Raw genomic sequence first — 18,298 nt, forward strand, 5'->3', positions numbered from 1 at the left:
AAATTCCCTTACTTTATTAAGAACAGTGCAAATCTTTTGATAGCATCATCAAAGGCCTGTTTAATTTGCTTGTTTCTCAAGGTGTAAATGAAGGGCTTCAGCATAGGAGCGATGGAAGCAGTAAGTACTGCCACACTCTTATTAATAGCTACTGATTCCTTTGCTGAAGGTTTAACATAGATGAAAATAGAGCTTCCATAGATCACAATACACTGGAAAATTCTGAAAGAGATAGGAATACCAGACCACCTGACCTGCCTCTTGAGAAACCTGTATGCAGGTCAGGAAGCACCAGTTAGAACTGGAGATGGAACAACAGACTGGTTCCAAATAGGAAAAGGAGTTCGTCAAGGCTGTATATTGTCACCCTGCTTATTTAACTTATATGCAGAGTACACCATGAGAAATGTTGTGCTGGAAGAAGCACAAGCTGGAATCAAGATTGCCGGGAGAAATACCAATAACCTCAGATATGCAGATGACACCACCCCTATGGCAGAAAGTGAAGAAGAACTAAACAGCCTCTTGATGAAAGTGAAAGAGGAAAGTGAAAAAGTTGGTTTAAAGCTCAACATTCAGAAAACTAAGATCACAGCATCTGGTTCCATCACCTCATATGAAATAGAGGGGGAAACAGTGGAAACAGTGTCAGACTTTTTTTTGGGCTCCAAAATCATTGTAGATGGTGATTTCAGCCATGAAATTAAAAGACACTTACTCCTTGGAAGGAAAGTTATGACCAAGCTAGATAACATATTAAAAAGCAGAGACATTACTTTGGCAACAGAGGTACGTCTAGTCAAGGCTATGCTTTTTCCAGTGGTCATGTGTGGATGTGAGAGTTGGACTATGAAGAAAGCTGAGCGCTGAAAAATTGATGCTTTTGAACTATGGTGCTGGAGAAGAATCTTGAGAGTCCCTTGGACTGCAAGGAGATCCAACCAGTCCATCCTAAAAGAGATCAGTCCTGGGTGCTCATTGGAAGGACTGATGCTGAAGCTGAAACTCCAGTACTTTGGCCACCTCATTCGAAGAGTTGACTCATTGGAAAGTATCCTGACGCTGGGAGGGATTGGGTGCAGGAGGAGAAGGGGACGACAGAGGATGAGATGGCTGGATGGCATCACCGACTCGATGAGCATGAGTTTGAGTGAACTCTGGGAGTCGGTGATGGACAGGGAGGCCTGGCATGCTGTAATTCATGGGGTCTCAAAGAGTCAGACACGGCTGAGTGACTGAACCGAACTGAACTGGGGTGATGGAAATCGCAATGAAGTGGGAAGAACATGTAGAAAATGCCTTTTGCTTTTGTTGAAAACAAAGGAATTGTAAAATGGTCTTGATGATGTATATATATGATAGAACGACACACACAAGGGTCATGATAAAGGTCAACACAGCAGAGACTATGATCATTTGCTCTATGAGCCATGTTTCTGAGCATGAGATCTTTAAGAGGGGGACTGCATCACAGACAAAATGGTCACTAACATTGGAGTCACAGAATTCCATATGCAGGGCCCAGGCTAAGTGGAGGCATTACGATCAATGCCAGCCATCTAGCAACAAAGGATGAGTCTTCTACAGACCATGTTGTTCATGATGGTCACATAATGCAAGGGCTTGCAGATGGCTGCATATTGATCATAGGGCATGATAGCCAGGAGAAAAAATTCTGTAGCAGCTAAAAAGTCAGTAAAAAATATTTGAATGATAAAATTGTCATATGTGATTGTCTTGTCACCTGTTGATATATTATACAAATATTTGGGGATATGAGAAGATGGAAATGAGATTTCTAAGGAGAAATTTCTAAGAAGGAAAAAGCACATGGCAGTTTTCAGGTGAGAGTCTATGAGGTGAGGGAGATGATTGTCAGGTTCCCAGTTACACTCAACATGTAGGTGAGAAATAAAAAGATGAAAATCACAGTCTTCAGTTGTGGATCATCAGTTAGTCCCAGCAGGATAAAAGTGGTTACTGTGGTTTCTCATCACTGAATCCTGACTTCTACTCAATCTGCATTTATGATTCAGAGATATTTGATATAGATAGTGATGTTAATATCAAATATCAATAGTCACTCAGCAAACTATACAAAACCATCTAACATGTAATTTACAAAGGCATGGTTAAAGTATTATTATTAATAGGTCATTTGAAGTAGTACGCTTGATAATTTTAAGTCATATTTTGAAAAATATTAGATGGCTTTATCCATATCACATTTCAACATATTATAGGTCTTCTTTTTCATGCATTTTATTCCCAAATTATGTTTTATTTTTATCTTCATCTGGGATTGGGATTGCTTATATAGTTATATTTTACTACTAACTGAATTCAAATACCAAAACAAATCTTAAGCTTCTCAATGTGTTACTATTTCTTTTTGTAGCTTGGTTATTGATAAAGTGAAAGTAAGAACCCAAAATAGTTTGAAGTTTATTATACAGGCTTTCCTTATCCACTGCTTGAGATTTGAGTACTAGCATTAATCCATTTTTTAAAACTTGTATTTTATTCTCTAAATAACTTTCTTCTCATTCATTTCTTCCCCTGTCCCTCTCATGACTTTTTGCCTAAAACTTGTAGAATATAGGCAATATTTTGGTCAGAAAGTTGTGAAAATACTTTAGATGTGGCATTCACAGGATTTTATGACATTATCACAGGTGTTTTTAACTTCTAACCCATTAGATTAAGATTTAAACATTCCAACATCTTGCTGCAAATGTTATTAATTAGAAGAATATCAGATTTGGTGTCCTAGTTACATTCCCCAGCCACTGTTTGCTTTCACCAAGATTCAGTTTGTTATGGAAATAAGAACAGTGTCCTTTATATGCTAAGAATTAAATTTGTGTACTTTTGAAACTTTTAGAACTACTAGCTCATAATAATTAGTAACTCATAATAAACATATTATCACTATTTCAGTGTCTTTGTTCACATTGATTTTTTTTGTTGTTGTTGTTCACCATCCATTCACTCACCATATTGTAATCACACCTTTGCCTCATCATTCTAATGAAACAGTGTTTGACAAAGTCTATCAAAGACTCTTTTTGGGTGGCATATAAAATAGCAGCAGACTTCTATATGAAATGTGTAGTTTTGACTGCACATTATTCATAGCATTTTCTCCTAACTTCTCTTATTATTACACACATTGTTCTCTTCCTACCTTTTTGTTTCTGTTTTCTGGGTCTTTATCTTCATTTTTTAAAATTTATTTATTTATTTATTTATTTTCCATTTATTTTTATTAGTTGGAGGCTAATTACTTTGCAATATTGTAGTGGGTTTTGTCATACATTGACATGAATCAGCCATGGAGTTACATGTATTCCCCATCCTGATCCCCCCTCCCACTTCCTTCCCTACCCGATCCCTCTGGGTCTTCCCAGTGCACCAGGCCCGAGCACTTGTCTCATGCATCCAACCTGGGCTGGTGATCTGTTATCTTCTTGATCGTCTCTACTGTGTTTATATTTCTCAGTCTCCTCTCTTCGTTTCTTTAACATAACATGTCCACTTGGGGGGGTATATTTTTGAACTTCTAATTACTTAATTTCCCAAAAATAATTACTTTTCAGAATTTCAGGTATGTAATCAAATGCACCTTGAACAAAAATTTCCACATTTCCCTCCTGTTTCTTTCCTTGGTTTCTTGCAATTAAACTAGTAGGTTTGGCCAGGTATTGAACTAATCACTTTATATGGATTATCTATCCAGAATAGTTTTTCCTGTTATACTATTTCTTCATTTATCTCTGTTCCTCAAGCTCCACTTCTACTTGGGGTGCATATAATTGGTCACTAGTTTTTAGTTAAAACATATATTCTTGAAACCTCATGCAACTCTGATATAAGGGTGGGTGTCATTCAAAACAATCAATTTTTACTCCTATTTTGTTACAGACAGTCCCAGACTTAAAATGGCTACATTTATGAGTTTTTAACTTCATGATGGTACAGTCAATGAAATGTTCTTCAAATTTTGAATTTTGATCTTCCACAGGTTAGTGATGTGGGGTGCAGTACTCTCTCATGATGCAGAAGAGTGGGAGCTGCAGTACCAAATCAGCCCTACTCCCCACCCCTGGGGTAAACAGTCCTTACCCTTAGAATCACTCTCTACCCATACAATCATTCTCTTTTCACTTTCAGTACAGTAGTCAATAAATTACGTGAGATATCAATGCTATTATAAAACTAACTCTATATTACATGATTTTTCCCAACTGTAGGTGAATGTAAGTGTTCTGAGCCTGTTTAAGGTAGGCTAGACTAAAAAATAGGTTAAGTGTATTAAATTCACTTTTAAATTCCATATATATGCGTTAGTACACTGTATTGGTCTTTATCTTTCTGGCTTACTTCACTCTGTATAATGGGCTCCAGTTTCATCCATCTCATTAGAACTGATTCAAATGAATTCTTTTTAATGGCTGAGTAATATTCCATGGTGTATATGTACCACAGCTTCCTTATCCATTCGTCTGCTGATGGACATCTAGGTTGCTTCCATATCCTGGCTATTATAAATAGTGCTGCAATGAACATTCGGGGTGCACGTGTTTCTTTCAGATCTGGTTTCCTCAGTGTGTATGCCCAGAAGTGGGATTGCTGGGTCATATGGCAGTTCTATTTCCAGTTTTTAAAGAAATCTCCACACTGTTCTCCATAGCGTCTGTACTAGTTTGCATTCCCACCAACAGTGTAAGAAGGTTCCCTTTTCTCCACACCCTCTCCAGCATTTATTGCTTGTAGACTTTTGAATAGCAGCCATCCTGATTGGCGTGTAATGGTACCTCATTGAGGTTTTGATTTGCATTTCTCTGATAATGAGTGATGTTGAGCATCTTTTCATGTGTTTGTTAGCCATCTGTATGTTTTCTTTGGAGAAATGTCTGTTTAGTTCTTTGGCCCATTTTTTGATTGGGTCATTTATTTTTCTGGAATTGAGCTGCAGGAGTTGCTTGTTTATTTTTGAGATTAATCCTTTGTCTGTTGCTTCATTTGCTATTATTTTCTCCGAATCTGAGGGCTGTCTTATCACCTTGCTTATAGTTTCCTTTGTTGTGCAAAAGCTTTTAATTTTCATTAGGTCCAATTTGTGTATTTTTGCTTTTATTTCCAATATTCTGGGAGGTGGGTCATAGAGGATCTTGCTGTGATTTATGTCAGAGAGTGTTTTGCCTATGTTCTCCTCTAGGAGATTTATAGTTTCTGGTCTTACATTTAGATCTTTAATCCATTTTGAGTTTATTTTTGTGTGTGTTGTGAGAAAGTGTTCTAGTTTCATTCTTTTACAAGTGGTTGACCAGTTTTCCCAGCACCACTTGTGAAAGAGGTTGTCTTTTTTCCATTGTATATCCTTGCCTCCTTTGTCGAAGATAAGGTGTCCATAGGTTCGTGGATTTGTCTCTAGGCTTTCTATTCTGTTCCATTGATCTATATTTCTGTCTTGAAAGAAATATAGATCAAGACCATACTGTCTTGATGACTGTGGCTTTGTAGTATAGTCTGAAGTCAGGCAGGTTGATTCCTCCAGTTCCAGTCTTCTTTCTCAAGATTACTTTGGTATTCGAGGTTTTTTGTATTTGCATACAAATTGTGAAATTATTTGTTCTAGTTCTGTGAGGAATACCGTTGGTAGCTTGATAGGGATTGCATTGAATCTATAGATTGCTTTGGGTAGTATAGCCATTTTGACAATATTGATTCTTCCAATCCATGAACACGGTATATTTCTCCATCTGTTTGTGTCCTCTTTGATTTCTTTCATCAGTTTTTATAGTTTTCTATGTGTAGGTCTTTTGTTTCTTTAGGTAGATATACTCCTAAGTATTTTACTCTTTTTGTTGCAATGGTGAATGGTATTGTTTCCTTAATTTCTCTTTCTGTTTTCTCATTGTTAGTGTATAGGAATGCAATGGATTTCTGTGTGTTAATTTTATATACTGCAACTTTACTATATCCATTGATTAGCTCTAGTAATTTTCTGGTAGAGTCTTTAGGGTTTTCTATATAGAGGATCATGTCATCTGCAAACAATGAGTTTCACTTCTTCGCTTCCTATCTGGATTCCTTTTACTTCTTTTTCTGCTCTGATTGCTGTGGCCAAAACTTCCAAAACTATGTTGAATAGTAGTGGTGAGAGTGGGCACCCTTGTCTTGTTCCTGATTTCAAGGGAAATTCTTTCAATTGTTCACCATTGAGGGTAATGCTTGCTGTGGGTTTGTCATATATAGCTTTTATTATGTTGAGGTATATTCCTCCTATTCCTGCTTTCTGGAGAGTTTTAATCATAAATGGATGTTGAATTTTGTCAAAGGCTTTTTCTGCATCTATTGAGATAATCATATGGTTTTTATCTTTCAATTTGTTAATGTGGTGTATTACATTGATTGATTTGTGGATATTAAGGAATCCTTGCATTCCTAGGATAAAGCCCACATGATCATGATGTATGAAATTTTTAATATGTTGTTGGATTCTGTTTGATAGAATTTTGTTAAGGATTTTTGCATCTATGTTCATCAGTGAGATTGGCCTGTACTTTTCTTTTTGTGTGGCATCTTTGTCTGGTTTTGGAATTAGGGTGATGATGGCCTCATAGAATGAGTTTGGAAGTTTACCTTCTTCTGAAATTTTCTGGAAGAGTTTGAGTGAGATAGGTGTTAGCTCTTCTCTAAATTTTTGGTAGGATTCAGCTGTGAAGCCATCTGGTCCTGGGCTTTTGTTTGCTGGAAGATTTCTGATTACAGTTTCGATTTCCTTGCTTGTGATGGGTCTGTTAAGATCTTCTATTTCTTCCTGGTTCAGTTTTGGAAAGTTATACTTTTCTAAGAATTTGTCCATTTCTTCTGAGTTGTCCATTTTATTGGCATAGAGCTGCTGGTAGTAGTCTCTTATGATCCTTTGTATTTCAGTGTTGTCTGTTGTGATCTCTCCATTTTCATTTCTAATTTTGTAAATTTGGTTCTTCTCCATTTGTTTCTTAATGAGTCTTGCTAGCGGTTTGTCAATTTTGTTTATTTTTTCAAAAAGCCCAGCTTTTATCTTTGTTGATTTTTGCTATGGTCTCTTTAGTTTCTTTTGCATTTATTTCTGCCCTAATTTTTAAGATTTCTTTCCTGGAGAAGACTCTTGAGAGTCCCTTGGACTGCAAGGAGATCCAACCACTCCACCCTAAAGGAAATCAGCCCTGAATATTCATTGGAAGGACTGGCGCTGAAGTTGAAACTCCAATACTTTGGCCACCTGATGTGAAGAACTGACTCATTTGAAGAGACCCTGATGCTGGGAATGATTGAGGGCAGGAAGGGAAGGGGACGACAGAGGATGAGATGGTTGGATGGCATCACTGACTCAATGGACATGAGTTTGAGTAAACTCCGGGAGTTGGTGATGGACAGAGGCCTGGCATTCTGCAGTCCATGGGGTTGCAAAGAGTCGGACATGACTGAATGACTAGACTGAACTGAATAAGACTTGAAGTGCTTTTTTGACCCACTGGTAGCACACTCCTGTGATGAGAATGTTTATGTTTAGAAATGAAATTTACCTGTGAAAGAGCTCTTCAGTGTGTTTCCACCAAAGTGCTTGTTCATTTTCCACAACCAAAATGCCTTGACAAGTTTGAGTGGAGTCCGTTTCCTGATACAACTCTGTTCATTACCAGTTTCCCACTGCTGTTTTTGCCTTCACTAAAGTGATACTATATATGTAGGTTTTTCAAGTTTTGGCTTAGTTTGACCTCCTGTGAAAAGCTTTCTATCCTACTATGATTATCTCTTTGCTATCTCTAAATATGTGAGTGTAATTTTGTTAGCATTGGGCTATGTTTTGTTCAATGAGATTCCACAACAATTGCTTCCCGGCCTTTTGGCTAAGATCAAGTGTAGATTCCACAACAGCTAGCCCTATTCAAAGTTTAGGGATTGCAATAAATATGTTTATTATAAAATTTACAAATTTTATATGTACATGTGACTCAGAACAAACAGTTTGCTTTCTCAACTAGTGAAATTTCCCTTCTCTTTTATGGTAATAAGACCCGAAGTGCTTGGAATCCTTTAATATTAGTATGTAATCCCACGTGGATATCCCCAGTTTTCTTCTACAAAGGGCCAATTAGATTCTCTTGTGTTTTAGATTTAGTGAGGTATAAATGATATAAAAATGCATGTACTTAATATATATATGCTATATATAATCTCTGTTGTTTACTCTCCTCCATTTTAAAAATGAGGTTTTTAAATTATAAAAATCATTCTTTTCTTCCTTGAAATACCAAAATAATGACTATATGTCATATGTAGTCTTAGGCTAAAAAAAACTCATTTAAAATTCTTGCTTCAATCAAAAAGGTTATATATTTGGTCTTCTCTCTGATTATTTACATCACAGCTAAGTCAAATATTGCTTATCCTTCCAGCATTGTCTGGATACCCTGTCATTTTTCCATGTTGCTGAACCAAAAAGCATTTGCTTTAGAAGTTTCAATTAAATAGTTACTTGAAGTTTCATTTTGTTGCTTTAAAAATTCTCTTCCTAGTCATTAAGAAAGGCTGGGCCTTTCTTGGTGGCTCGTGGTAAAGAATTCACCCGTCAATACAGGAGATGCAGGAGACACGGGTTCCATCCCTGGGTTGCGAAGATCCCCTGGAGGAGGAAATGGCAACCCACTATAGTATTCTTGCCTGGAGAATCCCGTGGACAGTGAAGCTTGGTGGGCTACAGTCCCCGGGGTCGAAAAGGTGTCAGATATGACTTAGTGACTAAACAAGAATGACAATCATTAAGACAGATATTAGCTTCCACTTGGTGCCTAGTCCCACTCTTTAGCCTAAAGTGTTTAAAGAAAAACAGAGTGAGGGAAGCACATGGAATGTTTTGCCTAAATGTTAGCCTGCCTACCTCAACATCAGGTTGAAGGTCATACAGAGATAGCACTGAGCTTCCAGCAGTGGGACAGGAATGAACTGTCTCTGCAGCCCAGGTGCCTCCCCCCAGTCCTGTCACCACAATTCCAGGTATCCAACTCTCCCAAGCACCTCAGTCAGCCTGGGTGTCCTAAGGAGACTAAACTTCCAAAAATGCCACCATTTTCCTCAGTCATTCATATTCCACCTTCTTGAGAACACACTCATAAAATTAACTGACATTGACCTTGATATATATGTTAAAAAGTGAGTGTCCATTAAAATGTGAAATACTATTAGTGGATGGGGTCACCAAATGATAATACGTAAATAAATAAGTCACTCAATGGACGTAGAATTCACATAAATTATATGTAATTTTTGTTTAAAATAAAGGTGAGGTTATGGCAGAGAATATATAGAGCATCTGTCTAAAATTCCATTTATTTACATAAACTTCATTGTATTTATATGTGAAAACTGCTTATCGATGACAGCCCTGTACTTGATACTTACGTTGAGAAGTCACACTTTAGAAGTGGTTGTTGAGACCTTCATAAAATATTAAAATGACAAACCATACCAGTTACTTTGATAGAGATACTTTTCTCAGAGGAAAGCATCATTCTGGAGTTCAGAAAAGGTAAGGAAAATGACATTAAAACAAACAAACAAAAACTTCTCTGATAGTTGTAACCTCTGATGGTCAGTGAACCCCAAAGTTGCAAAGGGTGAAAAAAAATCATAAGAATGGTCTTATAGTGGAAAGAAAGGAGGGTGTCTCTGCCCATTCTTAGGAGCATAGAGTCATACTCACAGAGGGCTCTGCAGTTGGAGAGTATCACTAAGTCATCCTCCACCCACAAAGATGAAGATTTTCTGCACAGAGAGTCTGCCTTCCCCTGAGTCCAGGAAGTCTTTACTCTGGACTACAGAGCTAACTAATTTAAATGGCTAGGTAGGACTCTCTCTCTGTTGTTGGGAAAGTTGATATTCTGATATTTCTGGCAGAGGGGCATATTTCTATACTGACAGAATTTCCCCTTTAAAAAATTGACCTAATTTTTAATTAAGTAAAACAAACAAATATGTCCTTGGTGGCCCTATCTTAAGCATTACTAATGAAACTCTGGTGTAATGCACCAGATTTGGGCATAGAGAGGGGAGCACAGACCTGGGGAAAATGTCTTCATAGAGGCACCAGTAAAAAACATTAACCTCAGAAGAGGCCAAGTATGCAATAATTAGTACCAGGTTACAAGACAAAAGGCAACCTTCTGTTTTTTTATTTCATCATTATGTTAGGCATTTATAATGTGATAAAGACAATTTTTCCAATGTAGTAATTTTGCAAAAATGTGATTAATGGTTGGTGTCAGTATCACTATTCAGATAATAGAGAAAAAAATCTTTTATCAAAAGATAAGGCAAATTGATAACTTACTGTTGACAGTTTTCAGAAATACCTCCCAGATATTTATAATTCTTTGGCTTTCACATTTCACGGGTCTTTTCTAAAACAATCCAGGTATAGTTGATTTACAACATCATGTTAATTTCTGCTATACAGCAAAGTGATTCAGTTATAAATACACATACATTCTTTTCTATTTTTTTTCCATTATGGTTTATCCACAGGAGATTGAATATATTTTCCTGTGCCATACAGTAGGACCTTGTTGTTTATCCATTCTATATACACTAGTTTGCTTCTGCTAACCACAAGCGCCCACTCATCCATCCTGCAACATGCCCCCTCTTGGCAATCACACGTCTGTTCTCCATATCTGCGAGTTCTGCGAGTCTGCTTCTCTTTTGTAGATAAGTTCATTTGTGTCATATTTTAGACTGCCCATATAAGTAATATCAAATGGTATCTGTTTTTCTCTTATTTACTTACTATGATAATTTCTAGTCACATCCATGTTGCTGCAAATGGCATTTTTTCATTCGTTTTCATGGCTGAGTACATTCTATTGTGTATATATACAATTTCTTGTTTATCCACTCATTTGTCAGTGGATATTTAGATTTTTTCTCAAGGGTTATTTTATTTCTATTTTTACTTATGATCTTATTCTATTTCATTAAACGTTATATGTTTTTGCATTTGTGTTTACATATACTTTATATCTATTCAGTTCCTTACACTTTTATTTTTAGTTAGTTTTATAGGCACGTTTCTGAGAAAGCAATGGCACCCCACTCCAGTCCTCTTGCCTGGGAAAGCCCATGGACGGAGGAGCCTAGAGGCTACAGTCCACGGGGTCGCACAGAGTCGGACACGACTGAGCGGCTTCACTCTCACGCACTGGAGAAGGAAAAGGCAACCCACCGCAGTGCTCTTGCCTGGAGCATCCCGGGGACGGGAGCCTGGTGGGCTGCCGTCTGTGGGGTCGCACAGAGTCGGACACGACTGATGTGGCTTAGCAGCGGCAGCGGCACGTTTTAAAATGCTCTCTTTATGCTGCGTTTTAATATATCAATGTGTAATCTTTGACTATTGCATTTATTAGTTGATTGGACTTTTTAAGTGTAAGAAGTGTATGAGTTGATTGGGAACTTTCACCCCAATATTTGACAAGTTTCTAGCCATAAATTATTCATATTTTTCTTCCCCATTCCCTCTTTTGCTTCTTCTGTGATTCAAACTACATATTAGATAGACTTTAACATTGTACCATAGATCCCAGAATCTCTAAATTAAAAATAATCTATTTTTCTCTTTTTAAGGATTACATAATTCAGATCTCGTTTCAAAATTGTTGGTTTTTGCTTCTGTAATATCTATCCAATAATTAAGCCCAAAGTGTGACTTTCTTCAGAAACAATATATTTTGCATTTCTAACATTTTTCTTTTAATACTATGTGTTTTCTCTTTCTCTTCTGGGACATCTTAACTTTTCATCATCTTCCTTTATTTCATAAAGCATGGTTATGTAAGATTGATTTAAAGCTTTTGTGCAATGCTACCAATATCTGAGTCATCTTGGCCTTGGCACCAAGAGATTGTCATTTTGGTAGATGAATGTCTTTTGAAATGGGTCACGTTTTACTGATTGTTTGTATATCCAGTGATTTTGGATTGTGTCCTCACACTGTGAATATTTCACTGAATAAACTATGGGTTGTTTTATTCACCTGAGAGGTATGAAATTTTATTCACCTGACAGGCAATAAACCCTGAGAGATTCACACTGCAGCTCTGTCTTGGCTTCTGTGGTGTTGACTGAACTCTGTTAACATGTTAAGCCTTTGCTACAACTGTTTTTCTTATTTTGTTGTTTGAACCATAGCTATCTGGTTCAGGATTCATTCTAAGTAATATGCATGCTTATACACATAATTAAGGTCTGATCTGCTGTGATTCTCTCAGGAATTCCTGCATCTGTCTCAGACCGCCCAGATACTTTACCACGAATCAGTTACTCTATTAAGTGTTCTATAAATGACAATTAGTTCCAAATGACAATTGGCTGATGAGTTATGGGGGTCTTTTATATCCTTCCTGGCTTACTGTCTAATATTTCTATGTTATTACTGAGTGAGGAGTGTTTAAGTATTCAGCTATGATTGTAGATTTTTCTTTTTTTTCATTTGTTATCTCATTTTTTTGCTACCTATATTTCGAAGTTCTGTTGCTGGGGATTCCATTGCTTGGTTAGTTTGCTTCCATAAAAATGTAACATATGGTGGAGTAAGACAACAGAAATTCATTGTCTAACAGTTATGGATGCTACAGTTCCAAAATCAAGATGTTGGTAGATTGGTTCCTTCTGAGGAAGAGGAAGCTGAGGAAGAATCTCTTCCATGCCTCTCTCTGAGCATCTGGTGTTGTCAATATCCTTGCAGTGTTGCATGACTGCAGCTGCAGATCTCTAGTTTCTGCCTCCATTGACACCTGGCCATCTTCTTCCTCCATATCTCTTTCTTTACATCATCTTATTATTATTCATGTCTGTCTCTGCATCCAAATTTTCCCTTTTAATAAGAGCATCTGTGATATTGGAACAGAGCCCATCCTAATGACATCATCTTAACTTGGTAGGAGATAGGGCTGGAGATATAGGGGGCTAGGGCCGGAGCCAGAGTGAGATAGGGCTTCTCTTCTGCTCAGCAGCCATCACTGTCTATTGAGGGTTGAGTCAGGTTTCCAGGTTGCTGGAGCAGAAGACCTGAGGGTTGTGTCTTAGCTGGTGTGTTCCCTTTAAGTTTGGACTTGCTTCTTTCCCCTTTCTGCTCAATTCCTTATGGATCTTTCTTGCAGCTTTGGTCGTACATGACTCCTGCCAGTCTCTAGTTAACTCTCAGTGAGAACTGTTTCTCATGTGGCTGTATATTTGATGTGTTCGTGGAGAGGGAGGTGAGTTCCATGTCCTCCTACTTTCACATCTTCTTTCTGGGTGGAGTATTCTTGTTTAGGTTTTCTTTTCCTTTCATTATTTTGAATATATCGTGCCGCTCCCTGTAGCCTGTAAAGTTTCTGCTTATAAGTCAGTTATAGTTCCTTTGTAACTTCTAATGTGCTATTGATTCCTTCTAGTGTATTTTAAAATTTCAGTTATTGTATTCTTCATCTCGGGCTTCCCTGGTGGCTCAGTTGGTAAAGAATCTGCCTGCAATACGGAAGACCTGGGTTTGGTCCTTGGGTTGGGAAGATCCCCTGGAGGAGGGAATAGAAACCCACTCCAGTATTCTTGCCTGGAGAATCCTGTGGACAGAGGAGGCTGTGGGCTGCAGTCCTGGGGTCACAAAGAGTTGGACACGACTGAATGACTAAGCACAGCACACAACATTCTTCATCTCTGTTTCTTCTTTATATTTTCTCTTTATTAAACTTCTCATTGTGTTCATCCATTCTTTTACTGAGTTTATTGAGCATCTTTGTGATCTCTACCTTGAATTCTTTATCTGGTAGATTACTTACCTCCACTTTGTTAACTTCTTTCTGCGGTTTTGTCTTGTTCCTCAATCTGGAATGTGTTCCTCTGTCCCCTTATTTTTTTCCTAACTCTTTCTATTATTTCTATGCATTTGGTAGGTCAGTTATGTTTCCAGATCTTGGAGAAATGGTCTTATGTAGGAGTTGTACTATGGTATCCACTCTTCTCTGGACACCAGAGAGATATGCTCTAGAGTTGCCCCCTATGTGGGTTGTTTGGGCCTTCTTGCATACTCTGACTGATGCCTGCTTGCAGGTGGGCAGGGTCTTGTCTTAGGACAGTTAGGGGCAGGGGCTGTGGAGGTCTGAAGCTGCTAGCAGCACAGTGGAGGTTGGGTTGAGTCCCAGGTGGCCGGCTGTGAGCCTCAGGGGTCCCTGGGGCTGGCACTGGCCTCCTGAAGGGCACGGCTTGGTCTTCTTTCTCCTGGCCACTCAGCTTGCCAAGCCCAGAACTGGAGGTGGCCTGCTGGTCGGTGGGCACGCCCTCTGCAGTAACGGACCAAAGGGAGGATTTCTTTGGCATTTGCCAGCACGTGTGTCCTTGTGTGTGTGTGTGTGTGTGTGTGTGTGTGTGTGTGTGTGTGTATGTGTGTCCCCAGGGACAGTCCAGTGGCCTTCTGCCTCGGAGGCGCTCCAAGATCAGAGCAAGTGGACATCACCCAGGTTCCTTTCAAATTGCTACGTCTGCTTTGGGAGTCAGAACATGTCCTTTAACACCTGCAGCCGTCCAGTACACAAGCCCTGCTGGCCTTCAAAACCAGATATTCTGGGAGCTCATCTTCTGGGTGTAGGATCCCCAGACTGGGGACATTGTTTTGTGGCTCAGACCCCTAACTCCCTGGGAGGATATGTGCATTTGTTGGTCACTTACCATGGGTGGTGGGTCTTAACTATACCTCATCTCTGCCCCTACTACCATTGTTGTTTCTTCCCTAAAGCTCTATATCTGTATCTCTATCTATCTATCTAGAGAATAACTAGAAGCGAACTCAGGGTCTTCCTATCCTGCTATCTTAGCTCCAGAATGATTTTTTTTGATTCATGAATCATAATGGTTAATGTAGTTTTGACAACTACAAGGGGCGGGGGGAGGGAGAAAGAGAGAACAGAGAAGATGGGAACAGATATAGAGGATTTGATACCAGGCTGACTGCCAAATTATCTTTGGCATGAAGTGATGAAAATCTTTAGGAGATGAGGGTTCAAATCTTATTAATAAAACTCAAAAGCAAATTAACAGAGGCCCAGAAAAACTAGGCAAAACAGAGAATACAAAGCATAACTGCAATTGGCAAAATATTCTATTCCCTCATCTCAAGGAAGAAGTTTGAGTAAAAGGTGAGAAAAATAAAGACTTTCCATTCCCTGGTGGCTCAGTCTGTAAAGAATGTGCCTGCATTACAGGAGACCCGTGTTTGACCCCTGGGTTAGGAAGGTCCCGTGGAGAAGGAGATGGCAACCCACTGCAGGATCTTTGCCTGGAGAATCCCACTGACAGAGAAGCCTGGCGGGCTACAGTCCATGGGGTTGCAAGAGTTACATGACTGAAGTGACTGATTACCGCTTCTGGCAAAGCCTTCGCATGCTCACATGGTCACCTGAAAAAAATGCATATATTTTCACATGAACTCAATTAAGATCATTCATTAACCTGGATAACAAATAGTCTGAGGTAATGATCAGATGACTAAAGATTCCAAAGCTTTTGTTTGTTTTGCTGCAGTGAGTGGCATGTGGGATGTTAGTTCCTGGAACAGGAGTGGAACCTGCGCCCTCTACAGTGGAAGCATGGAGTCCTAATCACTGGACCTCCAGGGAGTTCCCTCCAAAACTGTTCTTTTAATGATTTTAAATGTTTTATGAAGAAATAGCAGTGGAAGCTTAATAAGTCTTTACTAATGAGAATTTTTGGAATGAATAAAAAGGGATTACTTTGTTAATTATAGGTACGGCTGAAAGAGAAGGAATTGTTTAGGTTAATGATCCAAGCTACTTCAAAGATTTGTGAACAGAACAGTCTGAAGTGATATTGATGGAGTTATTAAATGGTTAATAGGAGAGATTATTCAGACCCTGAGAGGGAGAATTCCTCTATTCCCTCTTTGACTCACAATGAAAATAGTTCTTTTGATGTGGGGTGTTAGAAACGCAGACAACTTCAGGTAGAACTTATGATGACAAGAAAGATCTAAGTATTGTTCAGGCCATGGCAGTTTCTGTAATAGATGAGCTTCCCAGTCATGGACATCTTTTATCAATTTAGTCTCAGAAAATTAAATGAATATTCAGGAGACTGTGCTCGAATGACTAGTTCAGTTATCTCATAGGGTAAAAATACTTGTGATGGGAAAAAAGATTTATGTTATCCAAAAGAGAAGTAAAAAGGAAGAAGTGAAAAGATGGAGTTGGACGTAATAATTGGATAAATCAGTAAGCAGTTCAAACAGCTTTTGGAGAATAACATGAAAAAATGATGTTATTAGGATTCAGTAAATAATTAATACTAAAATATCTGTTGTAAGGTGTGAGAAGTCACTTTGGCTCCACATAAACATCTTACAAAGCTCATTCAGAATTACTGAATTTATTGTAGCCTGGAAGATTGTGACTGTAAATTTTTGTGCACAAGGGTAAGTTTAGTCCCTCAGTTAAGCTTATAGAACGTAAAAAGAGATTGGCTGAGGACCAACATCTACTTGCACATACCCTTGAGAGTTTCTTGAATATATTTCCTCTGATAGAATAACATAATTCAATGTGCCATAATTACCAATGTACATAAAGTGCCAAGAAAAGCAAAATATTGCATAGACATGTTATAGCCTATAATGTCTTCATCACAGTGGACTCACTGAAAATTGGAAAGGACAATTTAAATACTGGTTATTCAAAGTAAGTGGCTGATGAATATTGAAAGACTAGAATTTTATTTAAATAATTGGCTACTTACAGTGAAGTGAGAGGAGGTAATACAAGTACTTCAATGTAAAGTTTTATAGGACCAGAAGGCAAAAAATAGGATAGGTAGTATTACAGCTTTTCCACTTAGCATATAGTACTTTTAGTACGATTTTTCCTCATATGTTTGTGCTGGGCCAAATTTGAATCTATGTGCATCTGAATCTGAGGAGGAGGCTGCCAACAGTTAAACTATAATATCCATACCATTAAATTTACCTTCATGTATTTGTGATGAAGGGCTTCCCTGGTGACTCAGATGGTAAAGACTCTGCCTGCAATGCAGAAGACCAGGGTTTGATCCCTGGGTCAGGAAGATCCCCGGGAGGAGGGTATGGCAACCCACTCCAGTATTCTTGCCTGGAGAATCTCATGGACAGAGGAGGCTGGTGGCTACAATCCATGAGGTCACAAAGAGTCAGACATGACTGAAGTGACTTAGTACGCATTCATACGCTAAGTGGCAGGAGTATTTCTGTGACACTTTACCTTTCAAATGTGATGACAACTCCTTGCACATGGACCAGAGGAGAAGCATCACCAAGCTTCTGTTACTGCCCATCCTGTGGGTGAAGACTATAGCTAAAACAGAAAACCAGTGTCATTCATCATCCATGTGAAGCTTACAGGTCACTTTAAACATGGGCATCTAGCAGATAGGAGAGGAAAAAAGGGTGGAGTGGATGACATATTGGGCATAATTATAGGACAGGTCTGGGCTTCTCAGGTGATGCCAGTGGTAAAGAAGCTGCCTGCCAATGTAGGAGACATAAGAGACGTGGGTTCAGTCCTTGGGTTGGGAAGATTCTCTGGAGGAGGGCTTGGCAACCCATTCGAGGATTCTTGCCTGGAGAATCCCATGGACAGAGGAGCCTGGAGGGCCACAGTCCATGGGGTCACAAAAAGTAGGACATGACTTAAGTGACTGAGCACACAGTGCACGCAGGCAAGTTCTAAAAATGAATCGCCTATTTCCACACCCGCTCTGTTAGCTATCAAGTGGCCTACATAGCCATACCTGACTGTATATAAATATGGGAGAAAATGTGGTCTGTTGCGTTTCCAGGGATAACAACCAACCTGTTTGAAGATAGCAATTTCTGCCAGATAGAGCAAACATCCTCAGAGTGTAGCTTTTGTTGTTGATTCCTGTTTCTTTTCTTTTTTTTGGCCATGCCCAGTGGCATGTAGGATCTTAGTTCCCAGATCAGTGATGGAACCCGTGATCCTGCAGTGAAAGCACAGTCTTAACCACTGGGCCTCCAGGGAAGGCCCAGCGTTTAGTTTTAATGAAGAGTAAGTGATAGCATAGACAGGGTTCACAGTAAGCAAGTTTAAAGAGAAGTGAGAATGTCAATATGACTGAGATTAAATTGTATAGAGACAAACAGTATCAGCAGCTTCAGGTTTTGTGCCTGTTCATCCTTCCTTTTAACTGGATTCATTGACTCATTTTCCCT

General features: G+C 38.8%; 1 pseudogene; it reads right to left on the bottom strand.

Moving 5' to 3' along the window:
• Window positions 1–8: 8 nt before the first annotated feature.
• Window positions 9–14,403, bottom strand: LOC136167593 (olfactory receptor 6C2-like; annotated as a pseudogene).
• Between the last annotated feature and the right edge of the window lie 3,895 nt (window positions 14,404–18,298).

The sequence above is a fragment of the Muntiacus reevesi genome, chromosome 4 (assembly GCF_963930625.1).
Source record: "Muntiacus reevesi chromosome 4, mMunRee1.1, whole genome shotgun sequence".
In the NCBI taxonomy this organism is placed as follows: Eukaryota; Metazoa; Chordata; class Mammalia; order Artiodactyla; family Cervidae; genus Muntiacus; species Muntiacus reevesi.